The 27,206-nt window shown below is 53.7% G+C and overlaps 1 protein-coding gene across 1 annotated transcript in view; it reads left to right on the top strand.

Annotated features, from left to right (window-relative positions):
• Positions 1–27,206, top strand: part of AJAP1 (adherens junctions associated protein 1) — a 106,425-nt gene that overhangs the window by 56,520 nt on the left and 22,699 nt on the right. The gene's annotated exons all lie outside the window — the stretch shown is intronic.

The following is a 27,206-nucleotide window of genomic DNA, read 5'->3' as shown; positions in this document are numbered from 1 at the left end:
CCCTCTTTTCCGGTCGGGGTTCATGGGGTGGGGGAGGGCTACCCGGGGACGTGGCTTGGGAGGGACGCTGATCTGTGCTCAGATGAGAATGCTTCTTCCTGGGACTCTGTGGTTCCCAGCGGCAGAACCGAAAAAAAGGCAAAGGGCCCAGAGTTGGGTGTGGAGCCTTCAGGAGAGGTGGATCCTGCATTTCCGTGAACTTGTTCATATGTACACTGGCTAATACAGCTTGTGGTCTGGAGGGAGGAGCCGGACCGCTGTGGCTGGTGGGAGGTGAAGGGAGAGCTTCCATCCTTGGTGGTGACCAAAGAGTGGTGCTGTGCCTGCTGTGCTCGTGTCGGGGCAGCCGAGCCCCGCCGGACACAGAGCCACATCTTCCAGAATGGCAGAACTTCGTCCCCTGGGGCCAGCTCGGGAGTAAGTGGCACAGCTAATGGAACTGGGGGCCATGTGGCGTCTTCACAAACCTTCAAGGGTGTGGCTCTATGGAGTAGCAACTACCAGATTGGCCCAGAATTAAGAATCACTTTAGACAGTAGGACAGACCGAGGTCAGATATAGGGAAGAACTTCCCAAGTGACGCCTGTTGGGGAATGTCATTTCCTTGGAGGTGTTTGGAGGGTGGCGATCGGAACAAATGTCTTTGGTTCTTCTGCCTCCATTACTCCAGGCACGTGTGGACCATTGCTGTTTCTTGGCTTTGAAATATCTACTGCGATGTAGTTTTGTTTTTCTTTCTCCTCCTGTACTTCATCCTTCCATTGTGTCCAAAGGAGTAGCCCTTGGAAATCTCCCAGGCCAAAGCTTGTCCCTTCACTGGTAGCCACCAGCATGAACATGGCTTTGTGACCAGCTGAGGGAAAGCTCAGAGTCAGGGACCCCTGTGTCCCAACCCACCTCCAGCTCCTTTTGTCTCTGTGGACAGGCGGCAGCCCACGCCACACCGTGACGCCCAAGTTCACACCCAGGTCGGACCTCTGCATGCACGTCCTAGACAAGCAGCCGTGTTTGCTAACGTAGTAAAAGGCAATGATGCAAGTCTGGGCCTGAGTCTGGGCTCCGCAGGTCCCAGGAGGTCCTCTTCCAAACCCAGGGCAAGGAGAGAATTGTGGCTCCGAGTGTGTTGGCAGCACACTTGCCACAGTTTCCTTCGCACTTGGCCTCTGCACTTGACCGTATCGCGGCAGGCAGGCGGGCTGTGGCCAGTAGTTGGATGGGTTTTTGTGGAGTGGGTGGCTTTTGTTCCTTGGCCTACTTTCTTCCTGCACCAGGACAAGAGAGCTGGGGTTTTCATTCTGAGCTCCTCTTCCCTAGAGAGCAACATAACTGTGAAAGCAAAACCCAGCTCCCTCTCAGTGCCCGGAGCGGGGGCCGGGAGCCTGGGAGTGCCACGGGAGCCGGTCTGCAGGGCTGTGCAGAGGCCTTGCCCCATGTAGCAGCCTCCTTCTGGAATCTACAGACACATGGGCCTGTGAATCAGCATCTCTGGGCCAGGCGCCCGAGAGCAGTTCACAGAGCATTCGTTTTGACCTCAGACTCACCAGTCATCCTCATTACAGCATTTAGTGCTACATTCATTTACTGTCATCTGCATACGTCACTTACTATGTAGACATGGATGAGCAAACCAGTTCCCATTTATTCCAAATTACATTTGTTATTCCTAAAGTTAAATGCTGGGACGGCATTGTAAGGCTTAGCAAATTAATTCACAGGATGTTGGATGTTGCTAATCCAACTCGACAGATGCTTATCTTGGAAAAGATTTATGGTTCTTCATAATATAATCTGGTGCTAGGTTAATTTGTTTAGCAAAACAGATTTAAGGGGGGGGGGATATGTGGCTCTAATGCAGACAAATGTTAGTTCTGGGAAGTGACGCGGGGTGTTGTGGGTAGGCAGCGGGTGGTCCTCAGATTCCCGACCAAGGCGAGGAAAGACGGGGATGCTGAGATGTGTCCTCCAACGGGAGCTCGTCAAAGCCCAGCTGTCCTCCGTAAGTGACACTGAGAGCCCAAGAAGGCGTCCGCAAGCCCCCTTGGCCTCGGCAGCCATCAGATGTAGACTGTGGAGTGGGACTGCCACACACAATTTTCAGGCAGAATTTAAGGTAGCAAGGGTGGGCTTGGGGACCCCAGGGCTGTGCGTGCCTGGTTAGCCCGTGCTTTCAGACTGCACATTCATGTGTGGGTCTGGGCTCTGCTACGTGGAGCCGTGTGACCCTGGGAAGGTTCTCGTCTCCCGTGGCTTCATTTTCTTCATCAACAAAATTAATGTCTCTCCCGAATGGTTGCTGTGAGGACTCAGTGAATCGACATCAAATGTAAAATATTGTGTCTGGTGCCACAGAAGCTCCATACATGCTAGTTATTTTTATACCCAGTGAGAGTGACTCCAAGAGGAACGTTGCAGGTGTTAAGGGCAAACAGGCTGCCAGGGCCATGGGTCCTGTCATCCCAGTACACCTAGCTTTGCTCACTTGCTGCCCGGGGTCTGGAGGTCAGGTTTTAGGAAGTGATATGAAGAATTCATGGTCAGTCCCACTGTCCAAGAGTGGATGTTTGGAACCAATCTGGGGAGTTATGAACTTTATTTTTGCTTCTGTAGGGAATTGTTTACAAGGGGCACATTACATTTTCCTGTGTGTCTATAGCACAGGCATTGGTGGGCATAGGAAGGGCAGGGGACTGGAGATTTGGGGCACTCTGAAATCCCTCAGGAGCTAACCTTACATGGAATAGCCACTGGAATTGTCAAAGGGCCCCTCTCGCAGAGTCACCCTGCAAGCGAAGTGATTGGGAAATTTCTTCTAGTTTAAGTGTAGTGGTTAAAAGTGCCACTGCCTGCCTTCAGACATCTGGCTTCATCTTGTCTTAGCTGTGTGAACTTGAGCAACTTGCTTGTCCTCTCTGTGACTCAGTGGGAATTGCAGAATTAACCATCTTGTAATGTTGTAAAGATTAAGCGAGATAGTACATGCTGGGTACTCAGTGCTGTTGACAAGCTTGCTGCTGTCAACACGAGAATGATGATGGCAATGATGATGAAGATAATGATGATCATGATGATGATGGTGCTAATTATGATGGAGACGGTAGCGCCGGTGGTGGTGATGGTCATGGCGATGGTGGTGATGGTGATGATGGTCATGGTGATGGTGGTGATGGTGATGATGGTCATGGTGATGGTGGTGATGGTCCTGGTGATGGTGGTGGTGATGGTCATGGTGATGGTGGTGATGGTCCTGGTGATGGTGATGATGGTGGTGATTGTGGTGATGGTAGTGATGGTCCTGGTGATGGTGGTGGTGATGGTCATGGTGATGGTGGTGATGGTCATGGTGATGGTGGTGTTGGTGATGATGGTGGTTATGGTGGTGATGGTGGTGACGATGGTGATGGTGGTGATGGTGATAACGATGACAACAATGATTGTTATCCTTGAGATGATTTGCTGCCACCAACTTGCTGCTCCATTTGCCACTCCATTGTAAAGTCATTTGATGAGGTCATTTGATGAGGTCCCATGTCCTCATCCCTGACGTTAGTGCTCCGTGCAGAGGCATACATGGCATTGACCAGGAACCTTTTGAGATGAAAAAATCACCTGGCTCAGGCTCACCAAGACATTGAGCTCCAGCCTCACCTGTGTGTCAGAGGGTTTGTCAGACGTTCACTGGAGGTCAAGAGAAGAATGTTCCCCAGAGTGAAGCGCCATCCTCCTGTGACAGTTCTCTTGCTGGTCGTGTTCTGAATCTGGAAACACAGAGTCTCTCGGGAGAAAAATAGAAAGTCGCTTCCTGGGCTTTGATCTAAAACTCGTAAAGGGAGTTGTGGGGAATTGAAGCCCGCTGATTTCCATGGCTGCCTCTGCCTGCTGTGGGGTTCCTGGGCCACAGGCACATGGCACACAGCAAGTGCTCTCTGAAAGTTTCCTGCACGTGACGTGCTTAGACCCTGCCTGCCGGCACCTGCGCCCTGACACTCTCCTACCTGTTCAGACACCTCTGGTGTGTTCTCAGATGTCCATGGTAACTGTCTGAACGTGCACCACCCAGGAGGGACCAAGAAACCCTGTAGGTAGGTCTCCATTGTCATTCAGCTTTTGTTCCCATTTGGATCAATCACGCCTTTGTGATACCCGACAGCTCAAGGATACGATGGCTCAGATGCCATCCCAGTCCTGCCTGGTAATTTTTACATTGGAATTCACTCATGCGTGTCCAAGGATGATTTCTAAGTTGCTTTGTCCTTGTCACTAGGGGGCTTTCGGTGTCCTTCAGTCGCCTCCCTCTGTAAACATCAGGGACAGGCTGGTGTCACCTTCTTTCGCTCCAGTGGTCACCTGACCTAAACAGTAGAACTACCTTGGGAGCTGGTCTCATGATGACGAAACATTTTTTAAGCACCAGGATTGGACTGGGAGGGAGAGCAGTGCCCCTCCCCCCGTGTTTAAAGCTGCAAAGGTGGTTTGAATGCTGAGCCCTCTTCAATTAACTTGCTGGGTGTTTGCTACCAGCAAAGTGAATCCGTCCTTGATTTAAAGATATCTGACTCATGAATTTGAAAAGTTTGGAGTGGCTTAATTGGGATAAAGCGTCAATGAACAAATGAGCGTTCGGAACTCTACAGAACATCGTAAACTCTGTCAATGGCGGGGCTCGTCCTTCGGGTCTTAACAGGCTTTCTGAATGGATGCCGTGTGGCGCGTCCTGCCGGCCGTGGTTGCAGATGGTGATCTGTTGTGGTCAGGGGCGGGATGGCGCGTGTCTGCCCACGTGTCTCTGATCCCGTCCAGCCTCCCGGAGCGCGCCTCTGCTTTTGCTGAGCAAAGCTGTGTTCACACCAAATGGATAAATGAGCTCCGACTCATTAAAGCCAGCCTGCAATTCTTGTGCAGATGACTCTATCACTGCTTCCTTTTATTTCCCTTTCACATGCTCCTTGCTCCAACTTATTGCATTTAGCGCTCCTTAAGCTTCTTGGCTTCCCCCAGAGTCTCATTCTCCTTCTGAGAGCAGTTAGGGAGCCGAAGGTCCTTTAATTTCTGCAGATCTGCAGTGCCTATCCTAAGGCCCTTCGTACCTGGGAGCTGCCAGGCTCCTCTCCCGGCCCCTTTCCTCTGCCAGGCCCTCCAGACTCAGTTTCCTTTAAGGGTGACTGGGGGTTACCGGCTATTCAGGCATCTGGGACTTACAGAAGGCACACTTCCCCAGAGTGTGTCTTCCTTACATCTGGCCCTTCACTAAATCCTGGATTGATAACAGATTCGTTTGACGAATGGTGGATTGAATTTATGGTTTTCATTCACTCACGGGAATGATTCTAGGCGTTGAGATTAAATATTAGACAGAACATCATTTTTAGAATTTGTATTTGGGTATGTTTAGAAGACCGGTTTTAGAATTTCTGGCCCCTTTATCAATTGTACTGTGAACCCTCAAGTCTGTACTTAGTTGATAAAACATGCTGCACCTCGGGTGGGGAGGAAGGCTGGAAAACCTGGCCCCCTGCCCTCGTCTCAAGGCATTTAAAAACCTGTTTGGGGAGGTGAGACAGGTAAGGACACAAGCTCGGACAAGAGAGAAATGACAGTTATGGTCTGGAGAGGAAATGTCAGCAAACCAAAGCGCAGCAATTGTGTAATTGCTCTTCTGGAAACATGGACCCAAGGAGAAAGGGCCGTTCCAGGCAGGAAGGGCCAGGCCAGCTTTCTTGGAGGATGAATGAGGCCAAGTCCTGACTGATGGGGAGGGTGTGCTCAGGTAGAGAGGACAGGAAGCAGGGGAGGTGGGGGCGGTCGTGGGTGGGTGGGGAGGCCAGAGCTCCTGTAAGCCCAGAGGCCTGGAGGGTGGAGGGAGCTGGGCAGGCGCCCCCTCCATTCCCCCCCAGGACTCAGGCGCCTCACCTTTAGAACAGAGAGATGCTGGGTGAGAAAACCCTCGAAGCCCCTCCTCCAGCATGATGTGACCTAAGAACTTGTGAGGCCCTTTGTTCCTTCTGCTAGAAAAATGGCCTTGTCCGACTTCTCCCCACTTTGTCATCAGTGAACGATGAATGCTGGAGACGGATGTCCCTTCTTTCCTCCCTCTCAGTGTTAACAGTTTGTTGTCCTGGAGCCGGCAGGGCAGACACCGCACTGGATCCCAGAACTGCCCGGGGGGGGGGGGACGGGGAAAAGTGACCTTCCCTGAGCTGGGTGGACACCTGCCCAGGCACCTAACTTGAAAGGATCCCAGGTGAATGTGTCTGGAAGAAGAAGCATTGGCCTCCCCTTGGTAGCAGGTGGGTTCCGAGTGAAGCTTCAGTTCCCCCCTGTGGCCCCACCCAGTTCCAGAGACTCAGCCAAGCTCACGGCAGACACGTGACGCGTGTGCCATATGGTCAGATGAGCCTCGGGGCTTTGCTTCAGTGAATCTCCGCCTTGAAGTCTGTTACTAGGAGGTAATGATCAGCAATAACAGAGGAGTAAGTTTCTCTTTCCAGAAGTTTCTTTCAGCAGCAGGGCTCAGAATCTCCCCACTGAGATAACCCAGGGACGGGCCACGGGGATACGAAGCTGGTGCCAACCGAGAGAGCAGCTGCCTTGACCCAGGCCCTGACTGCCCAGCACGCTGGCTGGCGGTGTGGCCTTAGTGGTGTCACGTGACCTTGGGGTGGGGGTGGGGATCCTGGCTGTGCCGCCTGCAGAACTGGGTCATGTCTTGTATCTTGTCAGGTCGTTCTGAGACGGGACTGTGTTAACCCAGATGCAAAGCGAAGCTCGCTCTGTGCTGGGGCCATGCTGATGGAGTCAGGAGGCCGGTGAAACATGCCTCGCGTGTGGCAGCCCTGGGGGGAGGGGACGGCATTAGTGCAGGGGACGCTCTTCCTGTATCTTCTCCTGCAACACCTCCCTTGAAGGTACTGGGACTGGGATATGCAGACACTGCTGCTCTGTGACCTTCCACTGCTGGAAGGCTTCAGGCAGTCAGACCCACCCCAGGAAACCTCGTGGAGCCCCTACAGTGTCAGATCAGCAGCCCCCCACGTGTGGTTGGTGGGAGCACCGTCTCGAGGAACCAGACCTGGGGGAGGAGGCATGTGTGCTGGAGTGGCCAGTCGCTGTGTCCTTTGTAACGGGACAGCTGGCTTCTCTGCACCCCCTCCCTTCCCTTTAAGTAGCCCGAACAGCCTTTCCAGGTTGCCAAGCTCGTGCCTTGCTCTTCATGTTCTTAAAACTAACCTAGGAATTGGGGGAAAGGTGCTGACGCTGAGGGGGAAGGGGTGTCTGAACCCAGCTGTCCTCACCTTCCGTGACTCTGGCGGGACCCTCCCCACCGCACACTCCCACTGCCTGAAGCCTCAGGACACACTGAGTGGGCGGCCTCAATCCAAGAGGAAGCTGACCCCTTACTCACTGGGAGGACCCGGGTCCATGTGAGATCCAGTGATAGAAGAGGCTTCTAGAAGCGTTGTGGGGGCCCGCCTCTCCACCAACAGAACCCATGCCAGTGGGTGGAAGGGTCCCTGCCGCCACCATGTGATTTCACATGCTGTCCAGTAGGGGCAGCAGCGAGGAGAGAATCCGCGCTCACCCCTGGGGTGGGGACAGGGGCACAGGAACAGAGCCCAGGAGCACACAGGCCGGGGAGACGCTGGGCTGGGAGAAGAGGCCAGGGGCAGGAGGAGGAAAAGTCGGTGCCTAGAACAGTGTCCTGCTCCCTCCAGTCCCAGGCCTGAGTTTACAATATGTACTTGTAATGCCCCCTCTGCTCACGGTCAGGGCACCTTTTCGTAGAAAATAGAAACTAACGCAACCAAAGGTTCAACAAACTCACCTAATGCCCTACTGTAACTAAGAGGAAATATCGAGGGAAGTAGTTTGTGATAAACGCTGATCTGTGCGCATCTATACTGGAAGGCGTAAGAAGGTGCTGTGGGTTCACTTCCCCCCTCCTTCCGTCCCCCTCCCCGCCCCCCTTGTGGTGTCACAGGAATGTGACAGCAAAGCTGAGGCAGGTGTGCCATGTGGACCTTGAGGGCAGGTGACTTTCCAAAATGCTGAGCAACTCTCGGCGATGTTTGGGACAAAAATAAGACGCTTTCTTTTTAACTTGAGTGTAGTCGGTATACAACATTATATTAGTTTCCGGTATCTAACATCCGACATTTACATACCTTCCAGTGGGATCACCCCACGAAGTCTAGTAGTCGTCTGTGACCGTGCAAATTTCTGTACAGCCTTCTTTTGATGTACATGTTGGTTGTGTTCTTGGAGATTTTGGTGCTCATGAAAACCGTGCAGAAAATGAAATAACACCAAACCAACTCTGGGTCTGTATGTGGACAGAAGGAGCCTCCAGGGGCTCAGAGCGCCTAAAGCCGCGACGTGCGGTGGGACGTTCGGAAGTCACACAGACAGAGGGCCGGTGGTGAGCACGTCTCCTGTGCGCTGAGGGCAGGTGGCATTCCAGCCCCGCTCAGTGGATGTCAGTCATCGTGACAACCAAATGCGTCCCCCTCGGGTGCCCGAGAACTCCTGCTCGAGGCCCAGACTCTCCAGGGGCAGCCTTCCAGCCAGGATAAATGACTTCCTCGCCCTCACCTGCACCCTGTGCCAGCTTTCCTCTTTTCCTTGTTCCAAGCACCTGCCTCTCCAGGGACAGCAAGCAGACAGACATACAAACATAAGCAAGGAAACTCCAAACAGTGGAACAGAATGGGGAACTCAGAAATAAACCCACGCCTACGTGGTTAGTAGACGTGGTTCTATGACAGAAGAGGCAAGAATATATGATGGGGATAAGACCTGTCCTTCCATAAATGGTGTTGGGAAAACTGGACAGACCCATGCAAAAGAGTAAAACTGGACCCCTGTCTTATGCCATATACAAGAATAAATTCAAGATGGATTAAAGACTTGGAGGTAAGACCTGAAACCATAAAACTTCCACAAGAAAGCATAGGCAGTAAAGCTCTTTGACATCAGTCTTAGCAATATTTTTTGGACCAGTCTCCTCAGGCAAGGGAAACAAAAGCAATAAATAAGTAAAGAAGTAAGTAAGTAAATAAATAAATAAATGGGCCACATCAAAGTAAAATACTTGTGCACAGTGAAGGAAAGCTTTCCATCAACAAGATGAAAAGGATACCTACTGAATGGGAGAAGATATTTGCAAATCATACATCCAGTAGGGGGTTAATATCTGAAATATATAAAGAACTTACACAAGTTGATACCAAAAACATAAACAGCCTGATGAAAACATGGGCAGAGGACCTGACTAGACATTTCTCCGAAGAGGACATACAGATGGCCAATAGACATAAGAAAAGATGCTCAATGTCACTAATCATCAGAGAAAGGCAAAAGAAAACCACAATGAGCTATCACCTCACTCCTGTCAGAATGGCCGTCATCAATACAACAAACAAACAATAAGTGTTGGCGAGAATGTGGAGAAAAGGGAACCTTCCTACACTGTTGGTGGGATTGCAGATTGGTGCAGCCACTGTGGAAAACAGTATGGAGGTTCCTCAAAAAATTCAAAATAGAACTACCTTATGACCCAGCAATTCCACTTCTGGGTATTTACCCGAAGAAAACAAAAATACTAATTTGAAGAGATATCTACACGCCCCCGCCCCATCTTCACTGCAGCATTATGTACAATAGCCAAGATATGGAAACAACCTAAATGTCCATCGAAGGGTGAATGGATAAAGAGGACGGGGTATATACATACACAGGAATATTAGCCATAAAAAAGAAGGAAATCTTACCATTTTCAACAGCAGGGATAGACCTAGAGGGTGTTAATGCTACGCAAAATCAGTCAGACAGAGAGAGACAAATACTGTATCATTTCACTTTTATGTGGAATCTAAAAAACAAAATAAATAAACGAAGAAACCAAACAGAAACAGAGTCATAGATACAGAGAACAAACTGGTGGTTACAGGGGGAGGGGGTTGGGGGGCTGGGTGAAATAGATGAAGGGGGTTAAGAGGTACAAACTTTCAGTTACAAGATAAGTAAGTCATGGGTGTATAATGTGTAGCATAGGAACATAGACTCTATGGTGACAGTAGTAACTAGACTTATCAAGAGGGTCACTTTGTAACGTACAAAAATACTGAATTACTATGCTACACATCTGAAACTAATAGGATATTTTACGTCAATTATATGTCCATTAAAAAAAAGAGAGGGAGGGAAGAAAAGAAGGATGGAGGAAGGGGAGAAAAAAAGAAAAAGGAAACTACAGGTACAGACACACACACAGGGTGGGATATGGCGGGGGGATGGCCAGACGCCCTCACCCAGGGGGCTGATGCCGTGTTTCCCCAAAACTAAGACCTAACCAGAAAATAAGCCCTAGCATGATTTTTCAGGATGACATCCCTTGAACGTAAGCCCTAATGCATCTTTTAGAGCAAAAATTAATATAAGACCCGGCCTTATTTTGGGGGAATCACGGTATTTGAGTTAAAACTCAAATGATGAGAAGGAGGCAATGACAGGAGGGAAAAGAAGAGACGGAGTGAAAAATGGTCGAAGGACCTGGGCGGCGTGTTGGGCAGAGAGGGATAGTCACATGTGCTGATCACGCAGGTACTGCTGACCGGGCTCTCTGAGAGTCCGGAAACAACAGGAGGAAGAAGCCAGGAGGTCTTTGTCCATGAGATGGGGACGATTATCCCCACAGTGGGAAGTGTTGTGGGCATCGAGCAGAGCTGTAACTTGTCAGTCGCCTGTCACTAACCCAGCCCAGCGAGGCTTCCCTGCTCCCTCCCTCCCTTCGTCCCCCAAAGCTTGTCCGGAGGTGGCCGTGAGGATAGCCCGGAGCATAATGAAGAGCCCAGGTACCTCCACCACACGTCCGGCCTGACGGGTCCGTGATGGAGATGTACCTGGTTCTGGGAGCCCACGATGGGGTGGGCGTGGGCTGCGTGGGTCCGGGAGTTGGCAGGGAGAACAGGATGACAAGAAGTGAGGGGAGTGGTGGGGACTCACCAAGACAAGTGACTAAATGGAGGTCACAGCCGATGGGTCCAGTGGGCTGTCAGGCCCTGTGGCCGTTCTTCACTGGCCACAGTGTGGTCCCTGCCTCAGCCAGTTTGGAAAGCACCATCAAGCCCCTGGAAACTTCCGTTTTGGGCAGAAGATGGCTGGGCCTCATCTCCTGTTGAGTTTTCCTCTTCACCTTGGGCCTGAGACCAGCCTTCCTCTGGCCCACCCTCCACATAGAGTCTGTCACAGCTCCCCTTAGAACCAGGTGCACCGGACCGGGACTGGGGCCCAAGACACATGGGATCTCAGAGGTCTCCTCTAGTCCTCAGCCCTGGCTGCAGACCGGCCCCCGTGGGTCTCCCCATTAGCTCTTGTCGCTCAAGGAGCCTGTGGACCCCGGAGGTGCTACCCCCACTTTTCCTTCCAGCCCTGGCTAGCATTAAGCTCATTGTTCTCCTGTGACCCGGGGAAAAAATCACTGCAATGAATTATACATCAACACCAAGAGATGGATCATTAATTAATAAACTCAGCCATCTCGACTTCCCGCAGGTAAAGGGCACCCACAGTGAATGAATAAGCGGCCGGCTTCCGGGGCCAAGATATGGGCCAAGCTGTCCCTTTACCTGGGGCAGGGGAGCAGGTCACATGGGAAGCACCCTCAGCACGGCCCCGCCCCGCCCCCGCCCCGGTGGTATCCGCTAACCCAGGCTCTGCCTCACAGCTGCTGGGCGCGGGGCTGGGCGCTGGGCGCTCGGGCGGGAAAGCTGCTGGCCACACGCTCCATGCTCAGCGCCCCCTGGAGAGCTGCGTGTTTGGGCTCCTGGGCTCGGAGTCCACTGTCAGGATGACCTCTTGCCCTGTCCACACGCCCTGTTTGTCCAGGCGCCCGGGAATCACCACAGCAGGTCAGCTGCAGCCAAGTAAAAGCTCCACACAAGAGGGGGGTGGAGGGGTCTTTTTGCCTGGGTACCTCCATTGGTTTGCCCACGTCGCCGCAGACCAGGCGGCTTAAACAACTGATATTTATTGTCTCCGTTCTGGAGCCTGAAGGTCCAAGGTCAAGGTGTGGGCAGGGTGGGTACTTCTGAGGGCTGCAAGGGAGAACCAGTCCCAGGCCTCTGTCCTTGGCTTCAGGGTGACTGTCTTCTTTCTCCCTGTGCCCCACGTCACCTTCCCTCTGTGCATGGCTGTGGCTGGGTGCAACATTCCCCTTTTCCTAAGGACCCTGGTCATAGAGGCTTACAGCCGACCCGAAAGAACTCGCTGTCACTTGATAACCTCTGTAAAGACCCTATCTCTAAAAAGGTGACATTCACAGATGTGGGGGGCTGGGACCTCCCCCATGAAAGCACCCTCCCTTCCTCCTTCACCCCATCAGCAACCAAGTGTAGCTGGACTCTCTGGTCTCTGGGTGAAGAAATGGTGTCACAGATGGCCTGTGTGGCCCCACAAGAGCAAAGCCTTGAGGAGGGAGGGCTCTTCACTCCTGAGGAGGGAAGTTTCCCTCGACCACCGTCCTGTCCCGTTAGAGGAGGAGGCAGGGAAGAAGAGAAGCAAGCCCATTGCTGCATTTGTGGAAGGGGATTCTTGTAGAGTTGTCGTTAGCTTCGGCTTTGGGGGGAATAGCTCACAGGACACTGGCAGACAAGGCTGGGTGCCAGAAGGGAGCTCATCCCGCGTGGGCCGGGCCTGAGGGCGCCTGGGTGAGGGGAACCCGCTCTCAAATGTTCGTGAAAGGCAAAAACACAACCGCTGCTTCTCCTGCTGGATGTGTCGCTGGTGCAGGTCCATTCCCGGGAGATCCGTGGTGTCGGCCACTAACCCGCTGACAAGAGCCCTGGGGGGGGAGGAGGGAGCAGCCTGTGGGAGCACAGCGGGGGGCAGTGAGCCCGGCCTGCCACACCTGGGCCTCAGTGTGCAGGTCTGTGGAGTGGGCTGACCCTCCGTGCAAGCCTCCGGTGGCACATGGGTCACAGGAGCAGGTTTCAGCCTGCTGTCCCTTCTTTCCCGCTGTTGTCAGGCCATCCCCGGAGAACTTGCTTCCCCAAATAGACATCTCAGCCTGGACGGCTACCTGCGGCCTCTTCTGGCCCCGATTCCCCACAGATGAGCTAAAATAAGGTTCTGGACGCTTCTCTGCCCAGCGGGGTCTCTCGGAGCGTGCTAGCATGGAGGACAATTAAAAAGCTGTTGAAACACTTATTTTCACCTCAGAACCTCCATGGGATTTCCTGCCCCCCTGGGCTGTGGGCTGCCCCCAGTCCTTTCCTTTTTTGCTCTTGCAGGGGTGAGTTGGGGAAGGCAGCAGGGCCCCACGGGGCGTGGCTCAGGGTTGCCACTGGATTTATTTTTATAGAAATGTAATGCTCCTTTCAGACTGCCTGTCCATCCTGGAACCCCCATCTCACGAGGGAAATGTGGGTTGGTGCTCGCCCAAGGCCCCAGCTGCCCTGAGGATCGTCATTGCCAAATCCTGGGTTTAGAGACAGGTTACACAGTAGGGAGAAGCTGCCCATTTGCTCGTTCATTCATTCACCCAACCAAACCAAATGATCAGGTTCTGTGCCAGGAATTGGGGCCTTAGCAGTCGGCAGAATAGTCTTGGGCCCGGTCCCCACGAAGCCTGCAGTTCACTGGGAACCAGATGCCCTGTTCTGAGATGCCCTCTGTTATCGTTCTGGAAAACAGGGCACGGAGAACGGACCTTGCTCCCGATCACAGGAAATCCCAGAGGACGTGACTTGGTCCTCTGTGTCCTGACCCACCGTGGTGGGCCAGGATGAGCCCCCCGTCCCCCTGGGGGCAGGGGCAGGAGATGGGCACCGGGACTTGTGTTATCTCTGAGAGACCAGAGAAAATTCTGGACTTAGGACCTGCCCACACACCGTCGTCTGTGTCAGAGCCAGAAATAGAGCACGGAAGATTCTTGCTCTGATTTCTGTGCTCATGATTCTAGGGCAAGATGCCCTTATGGAATGTGGATCAAAGGAGACAAGGGGAGAGAGAGAGCGGGCTGCACGCAGCCAGTGACGCTCCAATTAGCTGCCTTTATAAGCCATCAGTCCCCTGTATTGACAGGGCTCAGCCCAGGAAAAAAAACCACACAAAACAATGGGAATGATTTGCAAAAGGCCCCTTCAATCGTGACAATTAAAATGCAAATACAGACCCGCAAATCTTCTGAACCCCAAGCACTCATTCAGGATGGAGGAAGAAAGGCTCCAGGACCCAGGCTGCACTGTTTTAGAAGAAAGCAACATGAGCTGAGCCCCAGAAAATGCAGGTGGGAGGGCCGTCTGATTCATACGCCCTGCCCGTAATGCCCACAATTCAGTGTATTTTGTACTCACCGTGAGCCAGACTGTAAGTGTGTAACTGGAGCTGAATCTTATAAGGAGCTCAGCAGTTCCGGGAGATGGGCACTCTTCTGAGCCTTATTCAGCAGAGCCACAGAGAGGTTGAGGGACTTGCCCCAGGCCACACAGCGTGTAGGGGTAGAGCTGGGATTCTAACCCGGTTATGGATGTTATGTGCTGCACTGCCCTGGGCCTCATCCCATTCTACCTTCTAACAACTCTTTGGGGTTTATGGTGTTTTAAACAAACGGCTTTGCAGACTAGGAAACGGAGACTAAAAGGGTGTGTGACTGCACAGCTTATTGTCACCACAAGTTGACCCCAGTGCTGCTGGCCCCAAAAGCCTGTCCCCAGCACCCTGGGCCCCTGAGCAGACATGTGTGTCCAGCTGGCCGTCCCTGGGCGACAGCCCCGTTGCTCTCCCTACCTAGGTGGCTGCCCGGCCTGCCCACTACCCTGCAGACTGTTCTTGGGAACCTCTGTTCTCACGTTCACACTGCAGCCTGACGTCTGCCCACAGCTTCTGCTACTTCCCAAGGAGGTGCCAGCCCTGAGGGCTCCCGGTGAAGACGCAGAGCATCTGAGACAAGCAGGCAGGTGAACCAACCACACCCCGGCATCATAGCGCCCAGTATCAGCTTTCAGAAACACGTCCCTTTCCCCAGCAACCTGGAAACCCAGCTGTCGTCACCAAAGGTGCGAATGATGGGCTCATCCCCGTGATCTCAGACCATATTCACATGGGGCGGGCACCGTGCCCCAGCTGCCTTGTGAGTGTTCTTAGAAGGAGAAGCAGCCCCGAGGGGGAGCCCGTGGTGCAGAGCAGAGAACTTTCTCGCCTCTGTCTGCAGTTTCCCAGGCCTGGGTCCCAAGGCCCCTCCCTGGGTCAGGACAGTGACAACCTTCACACTTGGACTCCAGGGCGCACACTGGTCTGTGGTCAGCCCGCACCCTCCACGGCCTTGCTGCCGCCCGCGGTGCTGCCCTGCTCTAGCCCCTCACGCGAGTCCATCTCATCCCCATGCCCAGAAGGGATCGATCTCCCCTCGTCTCCCCCTCACGCCTGCCATGAGCACACAGCTCCCGGGGCAGAGCATTCTGATCTGCTGGGCAGCATGTTAGAGAGTAACGTGCACACTGGTGCTCAATACGTCACTAGTGAATAAGTCAATGAAGAGAAAACTTTTAAAACGAAGAGGATGGTACCATTGTAGCTCAGGTCCCCAGCTGGCCTGTGAACTGGGGAAGCAGGGGGGGAGCCCCTCTATACTCGGGGTCCACAGCTCAGGTGGGCTCCGCCAGGGTCTGTAGCTGGGCAGGTGCCCTAGGGCCAGCCCCTGGGTGAGGAGCGAGGTCTGGGAAGGACAGAGTGAGGCAGAGCGCTGGCCCCAGTGGGCATGCGTGCCTTCAGCAAAGCGGGGTGATTACCCGTGCTGGCAGCATCTGAGCTGCTTCTTGAGAGGCGCGTGTCCCCTCCCTGCCTGTGTCACTGCTGGGGCGGTGGGTGAGCACCTGTGGGCTGGGGGAGCTCTGCCCAGTGCTCACCTCCGCCCAGCCCCCGGCCAAGCCCTCGCCCCACCCACCAGCTCCTCACGTCTGCATGGAAATCACACGTTTTGATACTGGGCAGGGGTGGGGGTGGGGTGTGGATGTGTTGTTTTCTCTTTATTCTGGTTGTCGTGAGACGGCAAGACGGCTGTTGGCCTGGGTAATTCCGTGTTGTAACAACAGGACGCAAGGTTCACACAAACAGCTGGAAGGACCCTGAAGTCAGAGGGTCAGCGTTTCCTTGGGGCCACGTGCAGTCAGGACTGGGTGCTGGGGTCCCGGCAGGGGCACAGCTACAGAAATAGCAGCTGTGTGATTACGTCCAGAGGCCCAAAGAGGCCACACACACTGTCACGCCCCTGACAGAGCAATGAACTCAAGGCTGAGGGCGCCATAGGGGTTTTGGAGGTCACCTAGAAGCCAGTGTCACAGGGGCCGGTTAGACTCCTACTAAGTGCAAGCTGCCCGCCTGGGGACACAGGGCTTCCCAGCCTTGGGAGGACCTGGTACTAAGGACACATTTGACTCGCCCGACTTAAATACTGCGCTCTGTCAGGAGAGCAGTGAGCCCCAGAGCCCAGCCCTTGAGTGACATGCATCAGCGTAAGTAGGATGAGCTGCAGCGTGGACCTGCCACAGAGCAGAGGAAGCGGAGGCCGGCAGAACGTGGACTTCATTCACTCACGTCTCAGATCTTCATTAACCTACTATGCGTAAGCCGCAGCCACAGGCCCTGCAAGTGCTGTGAACACAGCGGGGCCCTGTTCTTACGGGACAAGGAGAAGGGGGTAGACAGGGCAGGGTGGAAGCAGGTGAGGGCGCCTTGGCCTTTGGGCACATTCAGGTGGAGAGGTGGGACATGGGGAGGGCACAACTGTCTTTTCCCCTCTCCCAGGAGACCGGATTTTTCATCATCTCCAGTGCGAGACCCCCACCGCCATCCCCGGCACCGTCGGGGAGCTAAATGACTGAGGAACTAGCCCAGGTGCCGTCTGGCTTGACCGTGGGCCTTGGAGTCTGCCGGCTTTGGAGAGCTGGCCCATCCCAGCACAGACAGAGCCCCTCTTGTCAACAGCGATACCCGGGGGACAGGCCCTGGAAGCCGTGCTGGACACGCACGTGTGACACGATCGCCCAGCACTCCTGTGTTCCTCTGGTGACAGGGTTAACCCATGGTCTCATGGCTGCCTTCCGAGCTTTCTGGGGAAATAAGTCAAAAAGTTAATTTGATTTTGAACAGATTCTTAAATCAGTTCCCAAGAGGCAGAGATCAATTTGCATCTCATCTTTCCTTACTTAGTCATCCTGGCTGGTATTTCACATGAGTTGCTGGTATTTTTCATGTTCTCTCACTGCACAGAAATGACCCTCAGAGCGTAGTTTTTTTAAAAAGAAAGCCATCTGAAGAAGAGGAGGAGGCAGTAGGTTTGGGGTTGGTGGTTGTTTTTTATCCATTTTCCTCTCTGCTTGGGTTGCCGTTCCTCGGGGCACGGTGTGGCCTTGGTGCCCTCACCGCCGACCTAGAATTCGTGGAGTGTGAGGTCAAGTGCACATTTCCTTCTGCCTTCCTACCAGAGTCTAGGATCTCTTCTTGTGTCCTTGCCATCTGAGTGTCTGCTGGGGGTTAGGGACCTCCCCACTAACCTGTCCCCCAGGCCCGCTCCTACTGTGTCTGAAAAGGTGTCCAGGACAGCACTGTCCCTTACTGGGTGTTCCCGTGTAGCTCAGGATCATTTGCCTCAGGAGACGAGAGGGTCTGACAGGAGTACATCTGGAAGAATTGCAGAGGGGTCTCAAAGACATATGTTCACAGCAGCACTGTTCACAGTGGCCCAATGGTGGAAGGGACCCAGGTGTTCGTGGATGGATGGATGGATGGATGGATGGATGGAAGGATGGAGGATGGATGAATGATGGATGGATGATGGATGGATGGATGGAAGATGGATGAATGGATGGAGGGATGGAGGATGATGGATGGATAATGGATGGATGGATGGATGATGGATGGATGGATGGATGGATGATGGGTGGATGGATGATGGATGAATGGATGTATGGATGGATGAATGGATGATGGATGAATGGATGGATGGATGGATGATGGATGGATGGATGATAGATGGATGGATGGATAGATGATGGATGATGGATGGATGGAGGGATGGAGGATGGATGGATGATGGATGGATGGATAGATGGAAGATGGATGAATGGATGGAGGGATGGAGGATGGTGGATGGATAATGGATGAATGGATGGATGGATGGATGGATGGATGGATGGATGGATGATGGATGGATGATGGATGGTGGATGATGATGGATGGATGAAATGTGGTCCATAGACACAGTGGGATATTAGTTGGCCTTAAGAAAAAGAAGGAAATTCAGACACCTACTATAACACAAAAGACCTTGAAGACATTATGCTCAATGAAATCATCTGGTCACAAAAAGCCAAACACTGTCTGATTCCACGGAGAGGAGGTTCCTAGAGTTATTAAACTCATAGAGACAGAAAGTGGGTGGTGGGTGTCAGGAGCTGAGGGAGGGGTCATTGGGAACAGAGTTCCAGTTTTGCGTGATGAAGAGGTCTGGAGACGATTTCAGAACAGTGTGAATGTACTTAACGTCACTGAACTCCCACTTAAAATGCTTACATTTTATGTTATGTGTACTTTTTATTGTAATTTTTTTAAATTAGAAAACAGAAGGTCTGATAGTTCCATGGTGTGAGGACCATGGAGTCTGGCTTCTGGCCCCGGCCTTCGCCCTCGGGGCACTGGGGGCAGACACTTCCTGCCTGTCTGACAGCAGAAGACCAGCAGCCCCTGCAGCTGCAAAGGGTCGTCTCTCGTCTCTCGGCAGGAAGCCCGGTGCCCTGTGGCTGTTCGGGGAGCACACTGAGTAGGGCAGCAGCTGAGGGGCTTGAGACCAGCCACACACAGGGGACTGAGCCGAGCACATCAGCCAACACACACGAAAGCAGCGTTTCTCCCAGGAGTGGAGCCACAGATATGGAAAAGGGGAACCTAGAATAATCCCATCGCATTGGGTTGGGTTTGGAGGTTTTATTGGTTTCTGGGAGGGGCTTCTATAATAAAACTTTGTAAACTGGGGGGCTTAAAACCACAGAAATGTAGTCTCTCCCAGTTCCGGAGACCAGAAGTCCAAAATCATGGTGTCACAGGACCAGGCTCCCTCTGGAGGCTCCTTCTTGCCTTTTCCAGCTCCTGGGGGCTGCGGGCGCTCCTTGGCTTGTGGCCACATCCCTGCAGCCTCTGCCTCTGTCTTCACCTCTCCCCATGTGTGGTGTGTGTATGTCCTTTCCTCTTCGTACGAGGACAACAGTCACTGGAGTAGGGCCCCCCCAATCCAGTATGGTCTCATCTTAACTTAATCACATCTTCAATGACCCTATTTCCAAATGAGGTTACATTCTGAGGGTCAGGTGGGTGTGAGTTTGGGGGGAGACATGATCCAACAGAGGGATTGGTGCACACGGACGGTTTCCCAGGCGAGTGTTCACAGATACTTCCTGACTACGTGGGGCTCCAGCTAAGAGTCCCCAGGAGCAGTGAGCATTCCTGGCACTCAGGCCTCAGTTTCCAGCGTTCTCCATGAAAGGCCCAGGGCTCCTTGAAGAAATGGCTGATTCCAGGGCTGGGCCAAGGAAAGAACAAGTTAGTCCTGGAACATTTAGTACCAGAAAGAAAGGAAGTGCCCAGAGAACTCTGGCGACGTGTCAGAAAGCCTGAGAAGGCAGCTCCCTCCAGCCAAACCAGAGACAATTCCAGGTACGAAGTAAGAAACGATGCTATAATAAAGTAGGGCCCCTGAGGGAATAAAGAAACGAAAAGAGAAAGGTCTTTGTGACAATAGGATGCCAGGTGGTAAATGCAGAAGGAATGATGACATTAGCACAGTTCCCACCATCATCGTAATAACTCAGGCAGGAGACATCAATGGATAATAAAAAGGGGGGTAAAAGTTGGGTGAGGAGTAGGACTTTACAGCTCAAATGATCTCCCAGGAAACACTTATCACCACAAAGGCAGGGGAGTAACTTTGCAGGGAAGACACGTGGCAGACACCGTCTGGGCCCAAGGGTCTCTGCTGTCCCCAGCGGGGAGGGGACAGTCAACCTGCTGCCCCGCCCATAGGAATCACTGAGAACACAGCCCTGGCTCACGAGTGTCCTTCCCAAGTCTAACCCAGGAGGAAACATTGGACCAGTCAGAACTGAGGGTCAGCCTACAAAGTGACTGGTTGTTCCGTAGCCTTCAAAAATGCCAACCTAGGAGAGACTGGGAAGTGGGTCCAGATGCAAGGAGATGAGTGACAGGCCCAAGCTACACTGGACATGTGGTCAGAAATCGGACAGTGCTGGGATCGTAGGTGAAACCTGGCGGGGCCCCATCTAGGTACCTGGGTGTGTACATCCTGCCCTTGCCCCTTTGCTGTAAGTTTGGAGTTGTTTCAAAACACGAAGTAAAATAAATAACTAAATCTAAAAGCCTGTCACCTTTTTCGGTTCCTCCCTCAGCCCCTCCCTCGCACGCGCACACACACACTCTGAAGGAGCGCTGCTGCCTTGGGGAATCATTGACGTAAGTCCTCACAGGACTCACTACCCTGCTCCCAGTGAGACAGTAGCTCAGGGACAATACTTTCATTGTTCCAGAACCGCTGGTATTCAGAGGTCATTGCCACCATGAATGGGCTTTATGTCCTTCATTTTGGCAACTGGGTCCTTGTAGAGAAAACAAACATGTGGTACTGATGCCACATTCCGATTTCCAGTTGCCTGAAAAGGTAGCCCAAGGTGCCAGCTTGCTTTGAGAGATGCCCTCCGGTCCCCGGCGCCCGCAGACCCTGTGCTGGTGCCATAGCGGTCTCCACAATGTGACGTGGGGTGGTGAAGCTTGGCCTGTGTCCACACAATTGCTCCATGATGGTGACCGTGCCGTCCCCACCGATGGAGACCTTTGGGGGAGGTGTGAAAGGCTCTTGTGGAAATGGAAAAGTGTTCTCTGTAGGGGGGTGAGGAACCCCACTTTTTGGCTCCTTATTGTCAGGCTGTCAGAACTTCATGAGAGCCTCTGGGGAACCAGACACAGAACAGAGGCAGTACAACCAACGATCTGAGCACTGGGCACTGCTTAGATGGAAACTGATGCGTGGTGGGGGTGGGGGTGTGCAGAGGCAAGGCTGGGGAGGGTGAGTGACAAGGGGCCAGGAGACTGCATGAGGCTGTAGGGAGGGAAAGGGGCCAGGGCTCAGCATGGGCAGGAGACTCCGAGAAGAAAGTTGATGGGAACTGCAGGCACTATCTATGCCTGCTCTTCCCCCCTGTGCATTCAGCCAGTTATCTGTGTATTCATTCATTCATTCATTCATTCATTCATTCATTCATTCAACAGTAGGCCATCAGATACGGGCAGAGGTTGAGGCAGGAGCTTACAATCAGATGGGCCTGAGTGGATTTCTAATCCCCCCCCCCCGCCTCCCTGCTGTCTTTGACACTTTGACCTGAACCCTTAAAGCTCTGTGCCACTGGGGTGGATGTGCAAAGTGAAGGTCAGCTCTGCTCAATCCCCTCTGTAGGAGGTCTCGCCAAGAACAATTCCTGACTTACCTACTCAGAATTGGCTGGGGAGTCATTGGCCTCTGACTCCAGAAATGCCGCGTGCCCATTCAGCCTTGGCGATAGAGCTGCGGGAGGAGGCGTGCCCTGGGCCATCCCGGCACGGAGGGCCATCCCGGCACGGAGGGCCTTCCCGGCACGGCGGGCCATCCCGGCACGGAGCCCAGCGGCAGGTCTCCAGACCCGGAGGGACGGCAGCTCGGGAGGGGGCATTTCAGTTTGGGAGACGACTTGGATCCATGTGGACAGACGGAGGTGGGTGGGGGAGTAGTTAAAGGGGTTTATAGGAGGACAGTGAGAGAGAGGACACCCAGAGGCACGTGGGTTTCTGCTCAATGTCACTGTGACCTCCGGGGACATCTAAGTGTGGAGACCAAATTGGGCCTTGGAGGACCTGAGTCATTTTATCAAGGGCAGCAGAGCGAGGCCAGAGCCTCCCAGCAGGCGGCCTCTTGCGTGTGGGTTCAGAGCCAGGCAGACTTGGCTCTCGAGTGCCGGACACGGTGTGCCTCCCACCCGTCTGCAGCCTTAAACATCACCCTCACACTGTACAGAGCTCTGTGATTTTTAAAGGACTCTCATGTGTTTTTCCCTCTGGCAGATGAGTAGGCAGAGAATTACAGTGATTTATCCAAGGTCAATGAATCAATCAACGGCAGTTAGTGAACTCGCGGAGAGCATGGTGGCCCGTGCCCCGGGGGGAGCCCGTGCAGAGAAGGCCTGGCAGAGCTGGGCCAGCCAGAGAGGGCAGGTGTGTGCACACATGCACGCACGCCTGCACGCCCAGCCACGTGCATGCCGCACACACAGGCTCATATACTCAGGCACACTCACCACGCTCACACAAAGACAGATTACAGTTTCAGCCCAAGGGCAGTGGCACCACCCTGAAGAATGAGGGGAGGGCAGAGGAAGAACCACATGGGTTACGGGGACTCCGAGAGTGGGCCCTGAACGCTGGGCTCAGCCACTCTTGTGGGACCATCCCCCTCCCTGCACCTTCCTCTCCTCAGGCCAATGTCACCACACTAAGGAAAGAGCCGCAGAGGTGAAGCTTCCTGGGAAGGGAAGGATGGGCAGGCCCAGTGGAACTGGCAGCTGCATTTCTCCTCCAGAGCTCAAGTTGAAATAATCAAAATAATCATATGCCATCACACTAAATAACAATGCGTAAGGATGACAAACACTCGTCGGAGATCCCCTCGAAGGCCTGCGGTTGGTCGGAGAGTCTGGGATGACAGGTCCCTCAATGAATTGTTCGGGCCTCCCGCGCAGCCCTGGCGAGAAGTCGTGGTGCAGCCACGTGTGCTGACGGCTGATGGCTCACGGCCGGTCCAGGCTCCCTGCTCCAAGAAGGGAACAGGTGTTCCAGCTTCTCTGTTTGCGTTTCCCATCAGGAGCCTTTGGCTTCTCTCCAGGCCTCTGGGAGTCACGCCGCCTCCACCTTCCCACCGTGACAGCAGCGACAGCTCTGGATGCTTCAATGGAAAACAGGAACGCTCAGCACAGCCTTGAGAAAGGGCGGGGGCGTGCTCCTGGGGTTCCCCGCCCCCTTCTGCCGCCGGCCCCACCCTCCTGCCCGCTTGCTCTTCTCTGATGAAGTTCTGCCCAGGGATGAATTCTGCATGGCTGGGTGGAGCGCAGAGGGTGTTGGTGGAAAGCACCTTTAAAGGTGTGAGGCATTCGTTCTCATTTGGCTTTGAGTCCAGAGAAGGTGGGTCATTTGGGGATGTGAGGTGGTGTCTGGCCAGCGGAGGTGGTGGGTCCTGGGAGACATTCCCTTGGAGAGTGTCTTTGTCCCAGTTCTCGCCGTTGCTGGGGTGTGCGGGCTGCTTTGGTATTTGGTTGGGACTTGTGGACACAAGGAGAGAGTATGGGTTTGGAAGTCAGGCTGAGCTGAGTGGGGACATGGGCTCTGCCACTTCTCAGAGTCCAGGGAACCTGCACAAGCTCCCTTTTCTCCTCGTAAAGTGGAGACAGCAAAGTCAAATGTATGAGTTTCCCGGGGCCTCAGGAACAAGTGACCACACACCAGGGGGCTCAAACCAACAGAAAGTCGTTGTCTCATGTTCCAGAGGCCAGAAGTCCCAAATCCAGGTGTCGCAGGGCGGTGCTCCCACTGTCATCTCCAGGGAAGACTCCTTCTTGCCCCTTCCAGTTTCTGGGTCCTCCAGCTGGTCTTGGCTTGTGGCCACATCACCCCATCTCTGCCTCCATCGTCACATTGATTTCTGCCCTGTGTCACTGTGTGTCCCTCTCTTTTATAAGGACACCTGTCATGAGACCTAGGGCCACCTGTAAGCCCAGGATAATGGAGATCCTTACCACTTTGCACCATTATTTTAAAGTTGGTGCCTGACAACTCCGTTACTTAGATATTCTGCAAGACTATTTCTTTGGTCTGTTTTTCTTTTCTTTTCTCCCGGTATCAGTACGTTTGGTCCTATCCCCTGGTGTATCTGGTAATCTTGTGTTCCGTGCTGGACATTGTGTACAAAAAGCTATAGGGATAATTTCAGGCACTAGATCAGAGCTTGGCAAACTATGGCCCCTGGGCCAAATCCTGTCTGTTTCTTCTTTTTGTACATTCTGGGAGCTAAAACTGTTTTGGGTTTTTTGTTTTTTTTTTCATACTTTCAAATGTTTGAAAAAACCAAAAGGATAGCATTTCCTAACGCTGAACGTTATTTGGAGTCAGTGTCCACAGGCAGTCTTGCTGGAGCGCCGCCGTACCCACCCGTTGGCATCTGTCCAGGGAGCCTCTGAATGGCAGCGGCAGATACCGGTGGTTGGGATGGAGAGAGTGGGCCACAGAGCCTAAATTTTAACTGCCTGGCCCTTTGCAGGGGACCCCTGAGGACTCCCACTGCAGAGGCTCTTCTGCAGGCAGCCAGGTTGGGATATTGCAGACAGGACGCTCGGTTTCCTTTTATCTGGAAGGCCCATCCTCCTCCAAAGGTGTCAGCCTTCCTTTCTCTCTCTGCTCCCTGCCTCCCTCCCCCAGACACTTCCGAAGAGCTGTCATTTTGGGGGTGAGAGAACAACGCCTTTTCTGTTCTCCAAAGTCTCAGAGAATCCCCGGCTTCTCATTTCCCAGATGGAACGGGACATTTTTCTGTTTGTTTCTGCTTGTGTCTCTGAAGGAGTCTGTCTTGTGCTATGAAAGGCCGTCTTGCAAACATGGGTTTGAACATTGCAGGGACCCCATGAAAGCAAAGGACAGCTGTTTTCCTGCCTCCTCTCACAAGAGCCTCCTCTCACAAGAGACACCCTCCCCTGGGCCTCCCAGCCCTCAGCCCCACCTTCCTGCTCTCCTGGTGTCAGGGGACAGTGCCCAAGGCCACCACTGCTCCAGCCTTTCGTGTCTGACCTTGCAGCAACCCCAGGGCCACGATGCAGAGAGGCCATGTCATGCAGGGTACCACGTGGGGTCTCAGCTCCCACTCCCCACATAAGAACGCAGGACATGGTGAGGCCAAAAAGGGACACCCACGGAGCCATAGACAGGGGAGTCATATCACTATAGTCTTGCTGGCGGCTGGGTTGGAGACACAGGAGGCAGGAGCCACACGATTCGCAACCCACCGCCTGCTTCTCTGCCAACCACTCAGCCAACCCCACTTGCTACCTGCAATCCGCGCTTGCTAGCTCCGCCACCATCTTCTTGCTGGCCCTCATTTGCTGCTAGTGTAGCCATGGCAGTTATATTAGTGGCCAATGGCTCACTGGTTACAGCTGACGGCCAACTAGCCACCGCTGATGGCCATCCAGTCACAGTTGATGGCCATTTACTACCTGAGCCAGCACCTTTCTATGTGAGGCCGAGAGCCTGGAAACTGCACTCCTGGCTTTGTCCCCACACTCCACCCCTACAGGGTCTCGCCTCACTATCTACACAACAAGTATCTTCCGCGAGGTGCCCTGTGCGAGGAACCTGGAGGTGAATGCAATATCCTGGACACAGCCAGGCCCTCTGGGCACAGCCAGACTTCCTGGGTACCACCAGTCTCCCCGGGCACAGCCAGGGCTCTCAGGGCACCACCACTCTCTATGGGCACAGCCAGACTTCCTGGACTCAGTCAGGGCTCTCAGGGCACTGCCACTCTCTCTGGGCCTCTCAGGGTACCGTGCTGGAACAACAGCAGCTCACATATGTAAGCGGCTCAAGGTGCTTACATATTCTTGATGGCAGCCGGTAAAGACACAAAAGCAAACATCCCCCAGTTCCACTACATGGTGGTACGTTCCCAAGCAAACAGTCAAGCGGTCCATTAAATTAGGGATGGAGCCCATTCCCCATAGTCCACAGTTATTTACCAGGGCTGTGCATTGGCCTCACCACGTCTGACCTCTCCGCAGGGCGAGGGCTCCAAGTCCTCCCCAACCTGGGGGTGAGGGCCTCAGCAAGCACTTCCCAGCCCACAGGGCGGCAACGACCTTCGCTTTCTCCGGCCTCTGCTGGTTGGAGAACCGTCCACTTCTTCCCACCCCTCCACGCGGGTCCTGCTCTCCGGCAGCTGCTCCTCCTGGTCTTCCTGAGACTGAGTGTTTATACGCACAAACTGCTCCACCGCCCTTTGGGGAGCTTTGGCCAGCGCCGTACCCCGCTCGCTGTGCCATTTGTCATGCAGGGTCTCTAGTTCCACTCCCCACACAAGAATGCAGGACACGGTGAGGCCAAAAAGGAACACCCACGGAGCCATAGGTAGGGGAGTCACACCACTATGTTCTTGCTGGCGGCTGGGTTGGAGACACAGGAAGCAGGAGCCACACTATCTGCAAACTGCCGTCCGCTTCTCTGCCAACCAACCTCACTTGCTAACCGCAATCCGCACTTGCTAGCTCAGCCACCGTCTTCTTGCTAACCCCCCCTTTTCTCCTAGTGTAGCCACAGCAGTTATATTAGTGGCCAGTGGCTCACTGGTTACAGCTGACGGCCAGCTAGCCACAGCTGATGGCCATCCAGTCACAGTTGATGGCCATTTACTACCTGAGCCAGCACCTTTCCATGTGAGGCCGAGAGCCTGGAAACTGCACTCCTGGCTCTGTCCCCACAGGCTAGGTCCTACCTGGGCAGCTGGCCCCACAGGTGGCTGTGCTTCAGGGCTGGGGCGGGTGGGGGCAGCAGTGCTTCTCATCACCCATCCTGGTGGGAGAAGGGGGCAACAGGAGAGCCGCTGGCTGGGGGTCCAGGGGAGCGGCGGGCACTGGGGCCTTTTAAATGCATCTAGTTGTTTGTTGTTTTTAATAAAATGGTAGTTTGCAACACAGAGGCAGACTGCTACTAGTCTTAATGCTGCTCTCCACCAGAAAGCCTTAAAAAGTGCTCAGAGAGCCCCTCTGGGAAGCTGGTGCTAAGAGCTCTTGCCCTCCCCTTCTCTCTACATCCCTCACCTGCGGTCGTCATCGCATTGCAATTTCCTCCAGCTTTCTGTCTAGAGATTGTAATGGATCTCAGGGATAGCCATCTCCCTCCTGCTGGCTCCGTTGACACTGCCAGTGGGTTCTGAAGGCAGAACTGGCAGCCAGCTGGTCCTCAAGGGCTCTGTTTGCAAACTTTGTGCGATGCTCCCAAGAGGCTAAGCCGGACCCTCCCACCCTGACTCCCGGGCTCAGTTTAACCCTAAGGGTTTGACTCAGAACATGCTGGAAGGT

This window comes from Rhinolophus hipposideros (assembly GCF_964194185.1).
Source record: "Rhinolophus hipposideros genome assembly, chromosome: 8".
NCBI lineage: Eukaryota > Metazoa > Chordata > Mammalia > Chiroptera > Rhinolophidae > Rhinolophus > Rhinolophus hipposideros.
The sequence above is the reverse complement of the archived record's forward strand: the minus strand, read 5'-3'. Positions and strand labels throughout refer to the sequence as shown.